Consider the following 21,304-nt stretch of genomic DNA (forward strand, 5'->3'; position numbering starts at 1 on the left):
TACTCGGGAGGCTGAGGCAGGAGAATGGCGTAAGCCCGGCAGGTGGAGCTTGCAGTGAGCTGAGATCCGGCCACTGCACTCCAGCCAGAGCGACAGAGCGAGACTCCGTCTCAAATATGAATAAATAAATAAATAAATAAATAAATAAATAATAAAGAAAATAGTGACTCTGTGTGTGTGTTTGTATAAGTATCATTGCTCAGATGAAATTAGGATATTTAATGTTTTGAGAAGGGACTTTTAAAGAATATAAACTGGATCACAAAAGAAGAAAATAGTACTAAAAATGCCATATTAAATACTAAATTATATTAAACTATTTGTTTAAAATGTTTCATTTCAGAAAAAGACATTATTGAAAAGTGAAAAATAAATGTTGCATTTATAATTCTTAAATTTGTTTATAAATCTTTGAACTGATTATCTTACTATGATTATCCTACTATCTTATGTGAGCTATCTTACATGTGTTTTTCTGATTCAAATTTGTCAGATTGTGCAGACATCAACTACAGAACTGAAGAGGGATATTACAATGGATAAAAGTGATACTTTAAAATTAGAAGAGCTAGGCGCAGTCACTCATGCCTGTAATCCAGTGCTTTGGGAGACCAAGGCGGGAGAATCCCTTAATCCCAGGAGTTGGAGGCTGTAGTGAGCTATGATTGTGCCACCGCACTCAAGCCTGGGTGACAGAGCAAAACCCTGTCTCTAAAAAATAAATAAAATTAGAAGGAAACCCCATGCATAATATGAGGTAAGCTCAAGAGAACTTTATATTTACAAAAATACAAAATATATAAAATAGCAAAAGAACCAAACAATGTGTAGGAAAAGTAAACCAACCAATAACAATTGAAGTAGTTCCTAAAGAACTATTGCTACTACATAGAAAAAGATTTATGAATGAATTCTAAAAGATTCCAAGAACTAGACAATTCTTATATATCAAGTGTGTATCAAGGACCATGCTATACAACCTCTTCCAGATCATAAAGGTGACAAGTTATCCAATTTTTTATGGATTGTTGTAATCCCAAAAATCATGTATAATTAAAAAAAAAAAAAAAAAAAAACTCTTTCTTTTGAAGATGGATTTGAATATCTTAACTGGATCCCTGGCAGGTAGAATTCAAATAGGTGAATGGAAAACAAATAGGTTACTTAACCTGTCTATGCCTCAATTCCCTTACCTGCAAACTGGGGATTATAATAACTACCTCACAGGATTGCTGTGGGGTTTAAACGTGTTAATCTTTGTAAAATAGTTAGAACAGTGTGTGTGTACATCCTATATTGGTAATAGAGACAAACATACAATTTAGAAATGTAACTGTGTTATAGCTCACCAAGAAAAAATAACATTCATTGGTATAGGCCAGGTCAGTTGTATATGGTAATTTATATACATGTGTCAGAATAAAATAGTGACTGGTATCTTTTCCTGACCCTTTGGGGTTACTAATTAGTCCAGGAATTATGGTGAAATAGTACACTCTTGACAAATATTTACCAAATTTTTGGGAGCCAGGTTCATAGAAACCTTCATTCTAGGCTGTGATTTCCTGCCCAGTGCTACCAAAATAAAGGAAGGAAAATTAGGGAGAGGTAGCTAGGTGGTATGGCGAGGCCAAGAGGACAAGGGCACCTCATCTCAAGTCCCTGATTCCTGGGAGGTACAAAAAATGAATCTCACCTGTACCTTTGACTCCAGAGTTGGGTTGCAATAACCAATAAGAAAGAAGATATAATATGGACCACTGAAGCAGTCCTTGGGATAGGAAGTGGGTGTGGGAGGGATAGAATTCCGCCAACAGATAAAGTCTTCCAAAGGACCATCAATGCTTTCAGAAACTGCTTAGGACTGACATCTTTGTCAATGGAACTGATGGTAACCACCTGGTCATCCTGAGCCTAGGAAAAGAAACAAGATCATTTATAGTGAAATGGGACAGCAACCTGGACAGTGCGTAAGGATACAAAGTCTTCCTTACCTGCCTGCCTGCTTTTTCAGACACTGGACAGTAAGTAGAAGGAAGTGTGGATTCAAGAAAGCAGATCATGCCTTCACACACAAACCCACACACAGCCTCCTATCTGACCTGCCCTGGTGGAGAAGAGGACTGTTGAAAGCTGAAAATGTTCAAAATGTTAGGGAATTGGATTGAGATGTACTCAGTGGAAAAGGGGATTTTCAACAGTGTACAGTTGGCAGTGTTACTTGGGGAGAAAAAAATTTGAGTATATACTTTCAGTGATTTGCGACTTCTCACTAAACCAGTTACCTATTTGATGTGGAGTAGTTAGTAATACCTTCATTTTACGGATGGGGAAAAAAGACCAAAGAGAAGTTAGGGAAGGTCACACTGGAAGTCAAGAGCTAGAATTCAAATCTGATACATGTAACTCCAAAGCCCATGCCTTTTCCACCATGCTCTTCAACATGCTGTGAAATAAAAACTGGAAGTTTTTTTTCAGATGCCATATGAGAAGGAAATACCTAACTATAGGATTTCTGTATAGTGTTTAGGGTTCAGCTAAGACTGGAAACCGTGTGACATTAATCTGCGGTGGTGTATGGTTTTCTTTTAGCTGTAACCAGCAGTTTGAGTGTAGGAAGAAAGAAGGCAGATAGATAAACAGGATTTTGCAGTGTGGGCACTCAAATGGGAAAAAGGGGCAAAGAATGTAAGGATATTGGTGGAAGAATAGATGAAGTGATGGGAAACTGGGTATCTGGAAAAAGCAGTTAAGACAAAGCTGAAATGTGGAGAGAAGGTCATGGGAATAAAGGAGTGGAACTTTTGCAATTGAAAAGCAAATATAATGAGAGTAAGGGAGTAAAAGTTGGAAAGATATGATGTTAGGGTGGGAGAGGAGGATGCTGAAGTTTAAGATTGGAGAGATGAGACAGTGGAGGAATTGATGTGTGAGGTGACCTTGGAGTGTATCTCTCTGATCTCCCTTCAAGAAAGACCTTGATATTCAGCCATGAGGAATGTAGTTTGCTGACAGTCTCCAACTTTTAGCGCCTGCAGGACCTGCCTCAGCCTTTTTATTTAATTTTATTTTTTATTGATACATAATAGAGGTACATATTTTGGGCATATATGTGATAATTTAATACATTCATATAATTTGTAAAGATCAAATCAGTGTTATTGGGATGTCCATCATCTTAAAAATTTTCTTTTCTTTATGCTAGAAACATTCAAATTATTTTCTTCTAGCTATTTTAAAATATAACAATAGATTATTGTAAACCACAGTCGCCCTACTCTGTGCTTTTCCCAGATATCCCCAGCCAGTGACAAATCTCAGCTGAGATAATGGGGCCTGACCATTCTTTCCAATGCAGAGCTCTTCTAATCATCAGTCCTTGCTCTCTAGCTTGCTATTGGGTTGACTGGGAACTTGTCAGATGTGCACTGTAGTCTGAGCCTTTCCTTTCCAGTCCTGCTTCCTGGGCCTTTCATCTTTCACAGGTGTTACCTTCCAATAAGCCTCTTACACCCCTAGTTCCACTTTAGCATCGCTTTCCAGAAAAGCAAACTGACACATTCTGTGAGGAAGATGAAGATTGGTGGTTTTGTTTTAAATAGGAAAACAGGAGGTCTACAGAGCATGATGAAAATGTTTCACAGAGAGCACTGTATACCAGGAAGGCAGCATATAGCAGCATAGACTAAGACTATACAAGAGTATAGATGTCTTATGTTTTGAACAGCAGAGAAAGGCGGAATTGAGAGAACTGGGCCAGGGACAGTGGCTCATGCCTATAATCTCAGCACTTTGGGAGGCTAAGGTGGGCAGAACACTTGAAGTCAGGAGTTCCAGATTAGCATGGCCAACATGGTAAAACCCCCTCTCTACTAAAACAACAAGAAAATTAGCTGGGCATTGTGGCAGATGCCTGTAGTCTCTGCTACTCTGGAGGCTGAGGCATGAGAATTGCTTGAACCCAGGAGGCAGAGGTTGCAGCCGAGATCGCACCACTGCACTCCAGCCTGAGCGACAGTGCAAGACCCTGTCTCCAAAACAGAAAGAAAGACAGACATGACAGGTTCAAGTGGACTCAGAATACCACTTGGGCATATGGAACTCTGGAGGAGAAGGTCCTCAATGCTTCTGACTGGACTGGGCCAGGGAGCTACCGCCCCCCAATTAGAAAAGTTTGCCACTATTCAGAGTACTTCCAGGAGCAAAGTACAAACTTGTGAAATTTACATGAAGTTAATTTATGTCAATAGGAGTTTAATTCATTAATTAGTTACAATTTCACTACTCAAATATTTTTAAATCATTAAGACAGTTTTCATAGTAGCTTCCTTACTTCTAGGTAGTAGAAGAGAATTCAATTCAATATACTCTCTTCCCGTTGGTAAGGTTTTTTTATTCCAAAGAATTTTCAGCGTATTGCTTACCCAGTGGAAGAATGTAGGGATCTCCAGAACTGTAAATAGAGTTAACATCACTTAAACAATCCCTAGAGGAATCTGAGCTAATTTAAGGAGTGGACCTTTTTGCTAAGATTTCAGTGGAGCTCTGGAATTTTAACAAGTTATTATAATAAATTCAGAGAAACAGATGAGTCTAACTACAATTTTCAGGTTTCTGGGAGAACCAATTTCTTTATGGTTTTTCAATAATACATATGAAAAACAAAAAGATGATTTAGAAATATTATTATTCATCTGGCGATTATTTGCTGAGTACCAAAGTAAGGCAGAAAAATTAAAACCAGACACAAGTGTGAAGGATTAGTTACTTCACTATAACACTTTAAGCTTTTTAATTTTCTATTGTGTAAACAGTATAAAATAGCTATACGGTAAGGCTTCTTCGTTTGTTTTTAACACAATGGAGTTACTTTGTACTGCGGTCCTTATAATCTCTCATGTATGGGTCACTCTTAATTATTTTATTTTGTTCAACAGTGTACTGATTGCAGAAGTCTCTTAGCCTGACATAAATTCAAGTTGTAAAATCTAGAACCTGTATGTTTAAAAATAAATAAACTTTTAGGCCGGGCGCGGTGGCTCAAGCCTGTAATCCCAGCACTTTGGGAGGCCGAGACGGGTGGATCACGAGGTCAGGAGATCGAGACCATCCTGGCTAACACCGTGAAACCCCGTCTCTACTAAAAAATACAAAAAACTAGCCGGGCGAGGTGGCGGGCGCCTGTAGTCCCGGCTACTCGGGAGGCTGAGGCAGGAGAATGGCGTAAACCCGGGAGGCGGAGCTTGCAGTGAGCTGAGATCCGGCCACTGCACTCCAGCCTGGGCGATAGAGCGAGACTCTGTCTCAAAAAAAGAAAAGAAAAAAAAATAAATAAAAATAAAAATAAATAAACTTTTAAAAGACCACTTTAAAATGGAATTCAATAATTATGAAATTATTATTGTAAATGTATATTAAATATAAAAGTGAAAAAACATTTAAATCAGTATATTTAATCAGTGTTATAAGTAAATTAATAAATATTTTAAGTTGACATTTAACTATTTTGCTTATATCTCAAAAGTTTAATATATCAGGTTGTCCCAAATACACTTTTGAAAATATGCGTTAGAAAAAAGGGAAAATCACCCGGGAGGCGGAGCTTGCAGTGAGCTGAGATCCAGCCACTGCACTCCAGCCCAGGCGACAGAGCGAGACTCCATCTCAAAAAAAAAAAAAAGAAAAAAGAAAAAAGGGAAAATCATATTATATTTGGACATATCTAGACTAAATTAAAATTGGTCTTTTTTTCCTCTACTTTGCAGCATAAACAAGGTATTTCTTAAACAGCCCTAATACTTTGTAGTGTTATTTTGGGGAATCTATTTTTAACATACTACCTAAAACTGAATTCAGAAAAAAATCTTACATACTTTTTTTTACAAGCAAGACTTAAAAGTTTTTAAAAACCTAGTAGAATAACCAATCTCTACTTTCATTATAGTAATTAACACTAGTTTTTTAATATTCTATGCACCTTGAATCACCAGTTCCTAAAATGAAAACACAAAGAACCACCTGAATATCAAATACATGCATTATTACAAGTGCTTACAGAGAATATGAGATGAATTGCTGATGAACAAAGCATCTAAAATTAACTTATACTCCTCATGCATATGCTGTGGATGATGACAAAAGAAATTCTGAAAAGATATATATATATATATATAAGATATACATGAATCTATATTCTCTAATTGAGATAGTATACAAATCTTTATAATAATTAGTCTTTATATTAATTAATTACTTTTTCCATTACAGTAATCTCCTAATGAAGTTATGGAGCAAACTTTAGCCTTAGCAAAGTTGGGCAAGTTATTTATACTGTGAAAGATAGCTGAAGGATAACTGTTTTCAACTGAGACCAAAAGACATAGTAGTTAGCATTTATTTTCATAATCTTAAAAAGGCATAAAATGTCGGTAGGAGGCAGTAGTTATAGTGACACTAAGGGAGGTGGTAGATTAGGAGCATTTGATCAGCATTCCGGGAGAATAGAGAGAAAAGGCAATATCAAGAGAATTCGTCACCACAGTTGCCTGGATGCTGTTGCCTTCTTTGCTCACCCTTGAAGGTCAGTCTGGTTCTGGCCCAGGCCCAAGATCTAAGTTTCAGATCATGGCAGGCTTAGGAGAACAGTGCAGACTGGAACATCTAATCCCACCGCAGCTTGCCCTAAGATGGCCCCTGAATTTGTTCAGCTCCTGGGCCTGCTGCCGTCCTAACTTGCCTGAAACTGTTTTCCAGAAAATTAGAGCAGAAATGAGCAATGCCACGTTAGCTTCAGTTTTGATTTTGGGTGTTACCACATAATTTTTTTTAAAAAAGAATTTTCATCTTCCCCACATACCAACTTTTAGAACAGATGGCTTAAAAAGTCTTAGAGGAAATGAGTTGTAATCAGCAGATGAGAGGGTGTCTCCACGTTTTTGTGACACAGGTAGCTATCACACCTTAAGTACCTACCTGCTACATGTGAACTGGCACCAGGCATTGTAGTTTTTCTGTTGCATTTCCATCCGGAGGGTTATAATGGGCTTCGTTAAAATGATTTGGTACACATGTGGGCATTTGCCCGCAAGTATAACCTCTGTGAAGAGATAAACTTGATAGACTTCAAGGTGGCTTTCTGCTGAGGTGGCTGCCAGCCTCCCTGGAGACGGTGTCAGCTGAAGATGTCAAGTAAGAGCCACAGTGAAGCTCATATGCCTTGATCTCTTTTCAGATCCTGGCAAAAGGCCAGCTGAGGAGTACTGCTGCAGTCAGGAGCTTGGGGAGTTGGCAGATTGCCAGATAAGGGACCGCATTGTCATTTATAACGCAATGGCTTTTATAGATTTCTAGTAACCCATACTCCTACTTATTTGAACCCTATCATTTCTGGGAGAAAAAGCCAGATAACTTTCCCATTGGAATAAAACCAAAACAAACACTGTAATTAGGTTCACAGGATCTATAGTGAACGTCTTTTCAAAGTATTTCGTACTTATTTCAGTCAATATCCTTTGCATGATTGTGTGTCCATAACTCACATGCCTCAGGAGTCTTAAGATGCTCCTTGTTCCTCTAGACACCTTTGAGGATACCCTCATTCCACCATGCCTAGAGTCGTGTAATGTCTGTAATTGCCTCATTAACTCCCACCCTGAGTTCTCTGAATCTGGTTTTCTCAAATATGATGAGGAGACTGTCACTTAATGTGAGAGGTGTCAGAATTGTCTTTTTTTCTTTTTTTTTTTTTGAGACACAGTCTCGCACTGTCACCCCGACTGGAGTACAATGGCGTGATCTCAGCTCACTGCAACCTTGCCTTCCTGGGTTCAAGCAATTCTTCTGCTTCAGCCTCCCCAGTAGCTGGGATTACAGGTGTCCGCCACCACGCCCAGGTAATTTTTTGTATTTTTAGTAGAGATAGGGTTTCACTATGTCGGCCAGGCTGGTCTCGAACTCCTGACCTCATTATCTGCCCGCCTTGGCCTCCCAAAGTGCTGGGATTACAGGTGTGAGCCACCGCGCCCGGCCAAGGTGTCAGAATTTTCAAAGGAAAAATGTAATATTGATAAACTGAGTAAAATATGATTACCATATAATATCATCTTAAGATGTTCTTGTAGCTTAAAACTTGTATAAACAAAATTGGTATTTATACGTGTGTCCTATTAATGCACACAAGAGTAGATTAGAACCTATATCCAGAGTATTTTTTCTTGTGCCTTGAAAAACCAACTTAAAAATAAGGTATTTCAAAATTTGGTTTCTAAATACATTTCAATAAGGTTTGTTATTATTCTTTTTCTTTTAAAATTACATTTTTATAAATAATAAAATTTTAATTGTACTCCAGTTAACTATTAATAAATATCCAGAATCCTTAAGGGTTTATTTTAATTAAAATGTTTAGGACTAATGCATTAGTAAATTGAAATTTGGATACAGGAATTGCCTAAGATCTTTACTTTGTTTTACAAAACAATCAAAAAAAAAGTAATACCAACTCTATAACATCCTAAATCTCTAATAATGTATATGTAATATATTATTAGTGGTAATTTTTTTTTTAGTTTAAGAGTATATTTAGTTTTATAGAACAATAAAATATTTTTATATAGAATATTCAGGGAAAAAATAGAGAAGGAAGACAATTATAAGTTGGAGAGAAACTAGGATCTGTCTATAACGACTGTATTAAAGAACAGTACTAAAGCCACCTCATAAACCAATGACGTTGTATCACAAAATGACTTTCAAGTTGATGGAGCTGCAGCAAATAAGTTCAAAGCAAGAGGTGCCAGCACCAGAGACTTGGGTTTCAATACAGCTCTGCTCCCTGCTGGCTTATCATTGGGATCAAATAGGATTGTTGCAGCACTATCTCATAAAGCCATTGTGAGGAATAAATAGGATCATGTTGGAAAAGTGCTGCACAAGTTTTAGGTAATCTAATCTTGCTAAGAAAAGGGGCAAAGAATTCACACAAAAAAACTAGAGTAGTGGTAAAAGGTATTATTGCATGCTAAGTGAGCACTATGCCAAGAATTTCACATGCAACTTCCCATTTCATCTTCATAACAATGTGATAAAGAATAGTATGCATTGGCCGGGCACAGTAGCTCACGCCTGTAATCCCAACACCTTGGAAGGCTGAGGTAGGCAGATCACTTGAGGTCAGGAGTTCGAGACCAGCCTGGCCAACATGATGAAACCCCATCTGTACTAAAAATACAAAAATTATCTGGGCATGGTGGCACACACTTGTAATCCCAGCTACTCTAGAGGCTGAGGCAGGAGGATTGCTTGAGCCCGGGAGGCGGATGTAGTGAGCCGAGAGTGCACCACTGTACTCCAGGCTGAGTGATAGGAGAGAAACCCTGTCTCAAAAGAAAAAAAAATTAGTATGAATTATTATCTCCATTTCATAAATGAGGCAACTGAGTCATAGAGAGGCCCCAGGAGACATGGTTAGTTAGTGGCAGAGCAGGAATTCAAAGACAGTTCCACCTGACTCTAGAATCTGAGCACTTTAATATTAGCTATAGTATATTAAAAAGTTCGACTTCATTGGTAATTAAAGATTTAACAATTAAAACATATGGACACGGGAGTGTAAAGGAATGATAAACGTCAAATTCCAGTTGTCTCTGTAGAGGGACGGAGGAAGGCATTGGAATGGATTTGGGAAAGTGGTGCAAGTGGCTTCAGTTATATGTAGTATTTTATTTTTATAAAATGTAATGAAAATGTGGAAATTTGTTCATATTTGACAAACCAGGACCAGGGGTTATATATTTTTTTCTGCCTACTTTTTTGTATGCTTAAAACAATTCATGGTAAAAAAAAAAAATTAAAGCAGTGACTAAAGTCATCCCATTTCATTTATATAAATATTAAATAATTAAGAACATAATTTTGGTGAAGGTTTGGAGAAACTGATATTCTCATACACTTAAAATAATATACATTGAGGCCGGGCGCGGTGGCTCAAGCCTGTAATCCCAGCACTTTGGGAGGCCGAGACGGGCGGATCACGAGGTCAGGAGATCGAGACCATCCTGGCTAACACGGTGAAACCCCGTCTCTACTAAAAATACAAAAACTAGCCGGGCGAGGTGGCGGCGCCTGTAGTCCCAGCTACTAGGGAGGCTGAGGCAGGAGAATGGCGTAAACCCGGGAGGCGGAGCTTGCAGTGAGCTGAGATCCGGCCACTGCACTCCAGCCTGGGCGACAGAGCGAGACTCCGCCTCAAAAAAAAAAAAAAAAAAAAAAAAATAATATACATTGGACCAACTCTTTTGGAAAGCAACTTGGCAATATGTGCCACAGAAACAATCATGCTCTTTGGTTCAGTAAGTTTCCTTTTGGGACATTATCCTAAGGGAAAAAAATCAAAATGTACATGTACATACAGAAACACACACACTGGAAAAACTATATGCGTGAAAATGTCAACTGCAGTGTTGTTTATAATGGTGGAATATGATAAATAATCTAAAATTTTAACAATAGAAAAGAAGTCAGTATTTTGCAGCCTTTAAAGACATATTTATGATGACTATGTAGCAATTTGAGTAATGATTGTGATGCAACATTAATTGAAAAAAGGATATAAAATTGCATATCCACTAGGATTAAATCAATGAAAAAATAATCATAGAAAAAGGTTTAGGAAGAAACAGCCTAAAGTAATGAGTACACAATTTGTGTCAAAATGATAAGATGCATTCTTTTCTTTTTCTTTTCCAGATTTTTGATATAGATTTGACATACTGTTGTTGAAATGGAAAATTACAGTTGTCCATTGGTACCCAAGAGAGATTGGTTCCAGGATCCCCAAAGACACCAAAATTTGAGGATGCTCAAGTCCCTTATTTAGATGGGCATAGTATTTGCATATAACCTATGCACATCCTCCAGTATATTTAAATCGTGTCCAGGTTACTTACAATACCTAAAACAATGTAAGTGCTATGTAAATAGTTGTTATATTGTATTTTTTATTGTTGTACTATTATTTTTTATTCTTTGGGAGTTTTTCCTTTTTCATTTTTTTTTTTTTTCTTTGAGACAGAATCTTGTTTCGTCACCCAGGCTGGAGGGTCGACCTTCTGGCCTCAAGTGATCCTCCTGCCTCAGCCTCCTGAATAGCTGAGATTACAGGCATGCACCACTATGCCTGCCTAATTTCTGTATTTTTTTGTAGAGATTAGGTCTTGCCATGTTGCCCAGACTGGTCTCAAACTCCTGAGCTCAAGCAATCCTCCCACCTCAGCCTCCCAAAGTCCTGAGCTTATGGTGTGAGCCACTGCACCTGACCTTTTTCCAAATGGTTATAATCAGTCACTGGTTGAATTCACAGTTGGTTAAATTCATGGTTGGTTGAATCTGCAGATGTAAAACCAATGGATACGAAGAGCCAACTATATTATGTAGTACAAATCTAGCTTTGACAATAGTGAGATAGACACGAAAATAAACTAGAATTCGCGGGAGAAAATGAGGGGTTCTAAGAAAGGTGTAGACAATACACTACCAATACAGGAGGTCAGAGGAAAGGGAGATCTGCTAGGCTGGGGTCTTCAGGAATGCTTCACGAAGGAAGGACTATCAGTGGACTTCAGTAATTCGTAGAGCAGGGTAAGAACTGGGATGAAAGGGGGGCTAAGCAGGAGGCATAAAAGTTGCAAAGTGGAGCGATGGTAGATGTTCTCAGGAAACAGCACTGCGTGTCACAGAACATTTTACTTTCAGTTTTTCAGGCTTTTCAGAAAATGTGGTAACTTTAAAGTTTTCACAGTTGAATTAATTCTACATAACAACTGGTTGTAGAATCATAGCAACATAATTATGAGTTGTGCTTCTGGCTCCAAATCTTTCATCTAAAAATAATCGCAGTGACTACATCTTGGGAAAACAAAGCCATTACCTATTCTTGTGCTCCAGCTATCTCAGTAGTCACTTACTGGAAAATGGATTACAGGTAAAATAACTGCATGTTTTTAGGACACTACTTGTCTCTCTTACCTTCAGTGAGTTGATTAATGAAATAATTTAAAAACTTATAGTCTCCAGGCATTCTCTAAGACATGAACATGACTTTGAAGAAATCCTTTACCATCACACATCACACAAGCCTGCCTGTACTCCTCCAGAGACATAGCCCTAGTACTCCTGGAAGCCCATTTTGTTCCTTCAGGGAGTATGCTTTCTTTGTGCAGACAGGAGAAAAATGCCGGCGATAGAGATGTGGGGAGTAAGAGGAGGGACGGTAGGTAAGTCTCAGCCACGGGTAAGATGAGTGGGAACCTGTGTGTTCCGCTGCCACCATGTGTACCAGCTGTTCTTTGCCCAGCTTCCTTGGGCTAGATACATATTCAGTGAATAATACATGAATCAACAAGATGATAGGTGTGTCATTTATCAAATGATTACTTGTGGTAGAAGTTTACATCCATTCACTTTATTTAATTTTATTTTGACATAGGGTCTTGCTGTGATGCACAGGCTGGAATGCACTGGCTCAATCTCAGCTCACTGCAGCCTCAATTTCCCAGGCTCAGATGATTCTCCTACCTCACACTCCCAAGTAGCTGGGACTACAGGTGTGTGCCAACATGCCTGGCTAATTTTCATGTTTTTTATAGAGATGGGGTTTTGCCATGTTGCCCAGGCTGGCCTCAAATGCCTGGGCTCAAGCAATCCTCCCTCCTAGGCCTCCCAAAGTGCTAGAATTACAGGTGTGAGCCATTGTGCCAGGACATATCCATTAACTTTAAGAATCATAAGAACCCTGGCCGGGCGCGGTGGCTCAAGCCTGTAATCCAGCACTTTGGGAGGCCGAGACGGGCGGATCACGAGGTCAGGAGATCGAGATCATCCTGGCTAACACGGTGAAACCCCGTCTCTACTAAAAAAATACAAAAAACTAGCTGGGCGAGGTGGCGGCCGCCTGTAGTCCCAGCTACTCCGGAGGCTGAGGCAGGAGAATGGCGTGAACCAGGGAGGCGGAGCTTGCAGTGAGCCGAGATCGCGCCACTGCACTCCAGCCTGGGCGACAGAGGGAGACTCCGTCTCAAAAAAAAAAAAAAAAAAAAAAAGAATCCTGACCAGCCTATAATTCAAACGCCAGGATACTCAGGTTCTTCAACAGACTCCAGTTTTCTTATCCTCTAAGATTAGTGTAAAATAAAAGTGCCTGATTGCCATCTCACACACTGGTGAGAAATCCTCTGTTCCTCTCCACATCTCCAGGTTTCTCTTCCTTGCCTCACATTCTGTTTTCCTACACAGGCCAAATTCTCCATGTCTTTTTTACATCCCCCTGGTGTTTGTGTTCCCTTTTGCTATATGGCCTTACGCAATACTTGGCACATCACCCCAATTTCTTCACTCCCCAGAGTTATCACCCACATATGATTGCTTGGGTAACAGACATCTATTTAACTTTTGGTAAAAGGTAAGGAATGTTCCACTCTGGTGCCAAGTAACAACTTAATATCAGATATTAAAACTGTCTTCCCAAATAGAGCCCCAGATTTCTGGCTACTTTGCTAGACTTCTCTCTTTCCTAGGGTTGGTGCTTTCATCTCAAACTCTGGGATGCTCAAAATTATTGTTTTATTATGCAAAGCATTTTATTTCTCTGCCTGGGGCTTCCTCCTTCATATCCAAAGCGGACTTACACAGGTGTTTTCCTAAACTTAAGAGTCCTAGAAATCAGAAAGCTATAGTCTGCTATAGTTTTAAATAGCATTTACACAAGATGAAAAAACAAGTTTGGTGAAATTAAATGACTGCCCCCAAAAAAGGGTCAGAGCCTGAATTAAAAGCCTGGCTTGCCTAACTCAATACTTATGCTCTTTCCACTATACCAGGATGAATACATGAGAGTCAATACCTATTGAATGTTTACGACATGTCTGGCTCTGTTCTAAGAGCTTCAGGGGCATTAGCTCATTCAATCCTCATATTAGTTAATACCCCACTTTATAGAAACAGAGATAGCTACCCATAGTGGTAGCTAACACATGGAAGGGTCAGGATTAGAGCCCAGGTAGTCAGTGTCTGTGCTTCTCATCATTAACTGCTATTCTCTACCAGCCTCAAGATCTAGCTCCCTGACATTCTTTTAGCAGCTGAAAATAAAGGCAGCTTATTATCACATTTGGGATTAAGTTAAAAAAAAAATAAGGAAACAGGGGCAGCTATGGTGTGACATTTCAGTCTGCTCCCTGAAAATGACCCCAGCATGGTTTGGAAACTCAAAATTTCTAAAATTGTTGGGGTCTGAAGGTATAGACTAGATTTGCTCAGTGACAAAGTTAATTATAAACTTATAATGGCTGCTTTCAAAACCAATCATGTAATTCAGTCTTTTCTTGCTTAATTAGTTGCCACAAATTCACTCAATCCATTTAGTCAGTCAGTCATTCAAGACTTATTGAGTGTCCTCTATATGTCAGGTACTATTAGGCACCAAGTGAACAAAGAGGTATCCTTCAGGTCCAGACTCAGTCCTGGAGTGGCTCCAAATTTTAGAATTATGATTAGCGTTTCTTCCTCTACTAGTCTATGGGGGATGGTGCTGAGATTCTAGATTTCCTGGCCCAGTTCTTTAGAGAAAAAAAATTACTAACATGAAGAAGGGCATTAAATTGGGTCACCATTGCTTGAGGGAACTATTCCTTAAGAATATAGAACTTGCTTTGATTTCTTTTTACACTCAAAGTGCTGCTCTAAGGTTTGATTGATGATCTTGAATGGACAAGACCATCAAGGCAAGAAGTCCCATGTAGATGATAACTAACAATATTTGGGCAGAAACATACCTCACTTTAATAAAGTATCTTGGCCAGGCACAGTGGCTCAAGCCTGTAATCCCAGCACCTTGGGAGGCCAAGACGGGCAGATCACGAGGTCAGGAGATTGAGACCATCCTGGCTAACACGGTGAAACCCCGTCTCTACTAAAAAATACAAAAATCTAGCCGGGCGAGATGGCGGGCGCCTATAGTCCTGGCCACTGCACTCCAGCCTGGACGACAGAGCAAGACTCCGTCTCAAAAAAAAAAAAATGTATCTTAATGTAAAGGTGGATCTTAGACATGAACTAAATCAGTGGTTTTCAAACTGTGCTCCTAGGGCCTCATTTGCAACAAATGAACATTTTAAACTGCATGTGAAAACTGCATTTTCTGGGTATCTGATTTATATATTGGAGTTTTGCAATTTAATTTCACTTAGGAAGAGGAAAAAAGAGCCTTATTGCTAAATGTGAACACCTCTGAGATTTTCGTTCATTTCTCTATTCACAAGGGACTAAGGCCTAGAGAAATTAAATGACTCACTGAAATGGCAGAGATAAATCATAAACCTAGGTCATTACTCCCAGCCCAGTCCAATGCACAGATCTCCCCCTTCCTATCTACTACCCACTGTGTGTCTGGAGAGCATGGCACCCAGGCCAATGTAAGTCTGGGTGAACTGTATCTTTGTAGCACGGCAAAAGCTGAGAATTCTGTTCTAAATGGTTCTACAAAAATACTGACTGAGGACCATTTACTGTATATATGATTAAGTGCTACATAATCTACTATGTTCCTCATAATAATCCATGAGTTGGGTTGAGCAAGTATCTCCCCATCCCCCATCCTTAGTTTTGCAAAAAGCAAAACAGTCTCAAAGCCATTGACTTCTTTAAAGAAATATATTAGTAGATAACAACAACAAAACAATCCAAAATTCCAATCTTCTGACTTTTAGAAAGACAGAGTTCTAACCATTATATACTGTTCAAGCCAACTGTTAGTAAGAATATGCCGTGCCTGTGTAGGCAGGAGAGCAATGATGTCATTAAATAGGACAGCTCCCAAAGTTGACAGACATAAATGATGAAAGGCAAAGTTTAAATATCAACCTATGAGCCATGGACAGCTGCAGAGTTTTAAAATTATTACAAGGGGACCTGAAGTCCCGTAAGGTATGCTTACCTGAATAAGGTGGGTTGCACCGATATATACACCCAGTCTTCAAATGGATAGAGACGTTCTTTTGTTTAATAAAGTATGCCTTCGGCCGGGCGCAGTGGCTCAAGCCTGTAATCCCAGCACTTTGGGAGGCCGAGACGGGCGGATCACGAGGTCAGGAGATGAAGACCATCCTGGCTAACCCGGTGAAACCCCGTCTCTACTAAAAAGTACAAAAAACTAGCCGGGCGAGGTGGCGGGCGCCTGTAGTCCCAGCTACTCTGGAGGCTGAGGCAGGAGAATGGCGTAAACCCGGGAGGCGGAGCTGACAGTGAGCTGAGATCCGGCCACTGCACTCCAGCCCGGGCGACAGAGCAAGACTCCGTCTCAAATAAATAAATAAATAAATAAATAAATAAAGTATGCCTTCAATTAAAAGCATTACTGAAGCCAGATGTGGTACTGTGCCTACAGTCCCCACTACTTGCTACTCAGGAGGCTGAGGTGGGAAGATCACTTGAGCCCAGGAGTTCAAGTCCAGCCTGGGCAAAAAGCATTACCGAATTCATAGCAATGTGTTTATCCTTATGTATTTTTGGTCAACTTCTACTAAAAGTATGAACACTATTATGTGTGACTCTGTGAAACTTTTTGTTAAAAATGAAATTGTAGTTCAAAATATGAGGAATGTCTGTTCAAGGCTAAAATAAAGGGAACAGAACAAAATGAAGATGGGAAATAATTATTTTAAAACATATTTTGTATGTTTTCCTGTGTTTCTATTTTAAAGCTATATATCTAAATTATTGTTCTTTGTTTTCATGTTGAATGGCCGCTTCTTATCTGGCTTTGTTTATTAAGTGTGGTCAGATCATTTATTCTCAGAAAAACTACCCTGTAGTCTGGCCCTACATTCCTCCAAGATAATATCATCCGCAGGAGTCAAGTTTCTTGCCAGAAGAGCTGATTTGCAGAAGTAAACAAACTGGGAGTAAAACCAAGAAATGTTAAAGAAACTTTTGAACTTAGGACATCGATAACAAATACTATGTTAGCTATAAGTGTCTCTAAAATATATATAATATCCAGTCAAGCTGACCTACAGAACTGGAACAGTAAACAGAACACAAAAAGGGCTGTAAGCAATACCATCTAGGAACACGGAGGTAACAGATAGGGCTCCATGTCTGCCAGGGACTCCAGGAGGAACAGCTGTTCCCTTCTCTCAAAACAACCATCCTCTGATGCGTTTCAGTTGCTTACCAACTCAGATCTGCTTTTGAGGAGTAAGCCAAACACATAGCCTCTGGTGATTTACCTTAGAGACGGCATTAGGGAAACTTAAAAAACAAATGTCAACTTGAAAAGGCCGCATTTCATATCTTTCCTCCATCTCTGGCAGTCTTCCCTTGTTGTTCCACCTACCCACCCCCTTGCCCTTCCTTACATTTGATTCTTTGTTAGATGAAGCATGGAGACAATGGAAGGCAACTGGGAAACAAACTAAACATTTCCTTCTGGAAATATTACCTACTTTTAAATAACCACTAGGGTCTATAAATATTTTCATTAGAAATTTGCCCTCCCTCCACACACACCAGTCACTTTGTGAAAACCCAGTTTCTCCAAGTCAGAACCTAGAATTTATGGTCTCCTCTCATTGCACTACTAAAACCCTTCATATCCACAGTGAATCTAGGCTATTACCTCCGGAGATTGGAGTTCAGGGCCTGACTCATATATTTATCTCATGAACTAAACCCCTATAATTCCCTGTGGAGTGTGGAGTTGGGGTTTGGAGGCAGATGATAGAGAGGAAAGTTAGAGTTACAACCATTTGGTTCAATGTGGTAGAGCTGTGAACTGACTGTGTGATCTTAGGCAAGTCCCATAAGCTCTCTGGGCCCCAGATAACTCTTGTGTAAAAGGAAAGGATCATACTAGATGACCTCCAACTTTGTATCTTCAAGGTACTGAACGGGAACCGAAGAGAAAAGAGAAGTCGCAAATAGAATTATGGATGTGGTAACTGAATTATTCCCAATTCTTCCCTCTCTCCCTGCGATAGAATGACAAAGCATTTGTCAAGTGGCTTGGCAATACCTTCTACCAGAATGGGCAGAGTATATGTAGCATTTCCCCACCTACTTCATATCGGGCTTGCCCGTGTGACTTGCTTTGGCTAACTAAAGTTAGTAGATGTGATGCGAGCAGAGGCTTTTTTTTTTTTAACTTTTATTTTAGGTTCAGGGGTACAAATGCAAGTTTGTTATATAGATAAACTGCATGTCATGGGGGTTTGCTGTAAGAATTATTTTGTCAGCCGGGCGCGGTGGCTCAAGCCTGTCATCCCAGCACTTTGGGAGGCCGAGAAGGGTGGATCACGAGGTCAGGAGATCGAGACCATCCTGGCTCACACGGTGAAACCCCGTCTCTACTAAAAACTACAAAAAACTAGCCAGGCAAGGTGGCGGCCGCCTGTAGTCCCAGCTACTCGGGAGGCTGAGGCAGGAGAATGGCGGGAACCCGGGAGGCGGAGCTTGCAGTGAGCTGAGATCCGGCCACTGCACTCCAGCCTGGGCGGCAGAGCCAGACAGGTAGTAGGCATAGTACCCGATAGTTTTTCGAGCCTCACCCTTCTCCCACCCTCCACCCTCAAGCAGGCCCTGGTGTCTGTCGTTCTCTTCTTTGTGTTTCCTTTTTTGTTGTTGTTGTTGTGGTTCCCTTCTTTGTGGCCCTATGTACTCCATGTTTAGCTCCCACTTATAAGTAAGAACACACGGTATTTGGTTTTCTGTTCCTGTATTAGTTTGCTTCATTGTCTCACTAAGCAGAGGCTTTAAAAGTGGCTTTATTTCTTTTGCTTCTGTAATCTCCTGGCTAGCCACTGGTTCAAGAATGAGAAAAGGGGATGTTAAACTGACCAAAATCTTGAACAAGAGAAATAGAAAGTTATGTTTTAAGCCTCTAAAATTTGCGGTTGGTTATGTAGCACTATTGCAGCAGAAACACAAAAATCTCTGCTGTTTTACTTTTTTCTTATATTCCATCCAACAATATGCCTACTGACCTTAAAATTTTATTGATGCTGTTGAACTAAACTGAAATCATCTAGGCATCTTAACTTGACCATGGAAATGTTCTCCTGATTAGCACCATCAGTAGGACGACTTTTGGTACTGAGGATACTGCAAAACTAGAAATTAGTGTACTGAACTTTTCTGTGTAAGAAAACACTGTGTTTTTAGCTATATTGAGAAATATTCCTATGAAATTATACTGTGTTGGCTGTAAGGATGGTGGTCACTGTAACTTACAGTGTAGTCTTTGTGGCAACGTTTTGGAGAAATTGGTCTCTGGTTTCAGCAACTGGAGAAACTGTGTTATCCTAAGCAATAGTTTGAATCCTAAGTTTGTTTGAATCTTATGGACACTGGGTCTCTATCTGGTTGTGAGCCCTCTTGAATTGCCTGGAAAAGTCATAGCCAAATATGTGGCCCTCCATAAGCAAGTGGATGTAGGTGACTTTGCAGCATACATTTTGTTTAGCAACTTCCCCTCCATGTTTTATTTAATTTTTTCTACACTCGTTTTCTCTTTTTCTGCTTTCCTTGTAAATTATTATTGTTATTATGTTAAGTATTAAGTATTATTATATCATATACATTTATGTCAACCACCTTAAATCCTTTCGGGAGTAGAAATTAGAATACATAAAGCACTACTGTTATTAAAAAAAGAAAACATTAATTTCCATTAGTAAAATAAAGAGAGAAATGCAGTTTTATCACTGACCCCTCAACCCTTTTGTTGTTAAAACTTACTCAGGATTTGGCGTTTCTCTATTCTGAAATATCTCCATGTCAGTGTTGTGAATAAAGCACTGATATACATTGGTACGATTTCGAATTCATCATCAAAATAAATGTAAAGACAAGCTGGGCATGGTGGTTCACATTTATAATGCCGCACTTTGGGAGGCCAAGGAGGGTGGATCACTTGAGGTCAGGAGTCGAGACCAGCCTGGCCAATATGGCGAAACTCCGTCTCTACTAAAAATACAAAAATCAGTTAGGCATGGTGGCCCATGCTTGTGGTCCCAGCTGCTTGGGAGGCTGAAGCACGAGAATTGCTTGAACCCAGAGGTGAATTGCTTGAACCCAGAGGTGGAGGTTGCAGTGAGCTGAGATGGTACCACTGCACTCCAGCCTGGGCAAAAGAGTGAGACTCCATCCCCCCAAAATAAATAAAAGGACAAAAACTGTCTTTCTTCAAGCTGTTTGAAATAGGGAGGAAGGTTTTTCTTTACAAAGAATTTGATGTATTATTCTCTTTTTTTGTTTGGTTTCACTCTGTTGCCCAGACTATAGTGCAGTGGTGCGATCTCAGCTCACTGCAACCTCTCCTTCCTGGGCTCAAGCAATTCTCTCAGCCTCCCAAGTAGCTGTGATTACAGGTGCATGCCACCAGGCCTAGCTAATTTTTGTATTTTTTAGTAAAGATGGGGTTTTGCCACGTTGGCCAGGCAAGTCTTGAACTCCTGGCCTCAAGTGATCTGCCCACCTCAGCCTCCCAAAGTGTTGGGATTGCAGGCATGAGCCACTGCACCAGGCCTGATATATTATATTATTATTTTAATTATTAAGTTAATTTTTTCTTTAATATTTGTTGAATATCTACTATGTGCTCAGATGGTGCTAGTCGTTATGGACAATATAAAGATATTAATAAATAAGATACTTAAATCTTTAAGACGCCCCATGGCTGGCCACTGTGGCTCATGTCTGTAATCCCAGCACTCTGGAAGGCTGAGGCAGGTGGATCACTGAGCCCAGCAGTTCAAGACCAGCCTGGGCAACATGGTGAGGCCTCATTTCTACAAAAAATACAAAACTCAGCTGGGCATGGTGGCATGCACCTGTAATCTCAGCTACTCGGGAGGCTGAGGCAGGAGAATCACTTGAGCCTGGGAAGCAGAGGCTGCAGTGAGCTGAGATCATGTCACTGCACTCTGACCTGGGCAACAAAGTGAGATCCTGTCTCAGAAGAAGAAAGAAGAAGGAGGAGGAGGAGGAGGAAGAGGAGGAGAAAGAAGAAGAAGAAAAGAGATGATGACAACGAAGAATAAGAAGAGGGAGGAGGAGGAAGAAAGAGGAGGAGGAGGAAGGAGGAGGAGAAGGAGCTCCCATGTGTCTACATTACAAAGACGACTTGGTTTCCTTGGGTGTAATTGAGGTTCGCTCCAAGAATGATGAAGAAAGATGAGGGAGGCAATGTGGAAGGACCAGCAACCTCCAACAGAAGCATGATCTGGCCTCCTGGTTCTAGTGCAATGCTCTA

The 21,304-nt window shown here is 40.0% G+C and overlaps 1 protein-coding gene across 2 annotated transcripts in view; it reads right to left on the minus strand.

The window, feature by feature from the left end:
• The window catches only part of CEP85L (centrosomal protein 85 like), a 247,426-nt gene that overhangs the window by 188,771 nt on the left and 37,351 nt on the right, over window positions 1-21,304 (minus strand). For both annotated transcript variants that reach the window (XM_033234407.1, XM_033234409.1), the window contains exon 3: window positions 1,697-1,914. The gene's annotated coding sequence lies outside the window, so the exon portion shown is untranslated. The remainder of the gene's footprint in view (window positions 1-1,696; window positions 1,915-21,304) is intronic.

This window comes from Trachypithecus francoisi, unplaced genomic scaffold (assembly GCF_009764315.1).
Source record: "Trachypithecus francoisi isolate TF-2019V2 unplaced genomic scaffold, Tfra_2.0 Lachesis_group15, whole genome shotgun sequence".
Taxonomy (NCBI): Eukaryota; Metazoa; Chordata; class Mammalia; order Primates; family Cercopithecidae; genus Trachypithecus; species Trachypithecus francoisi.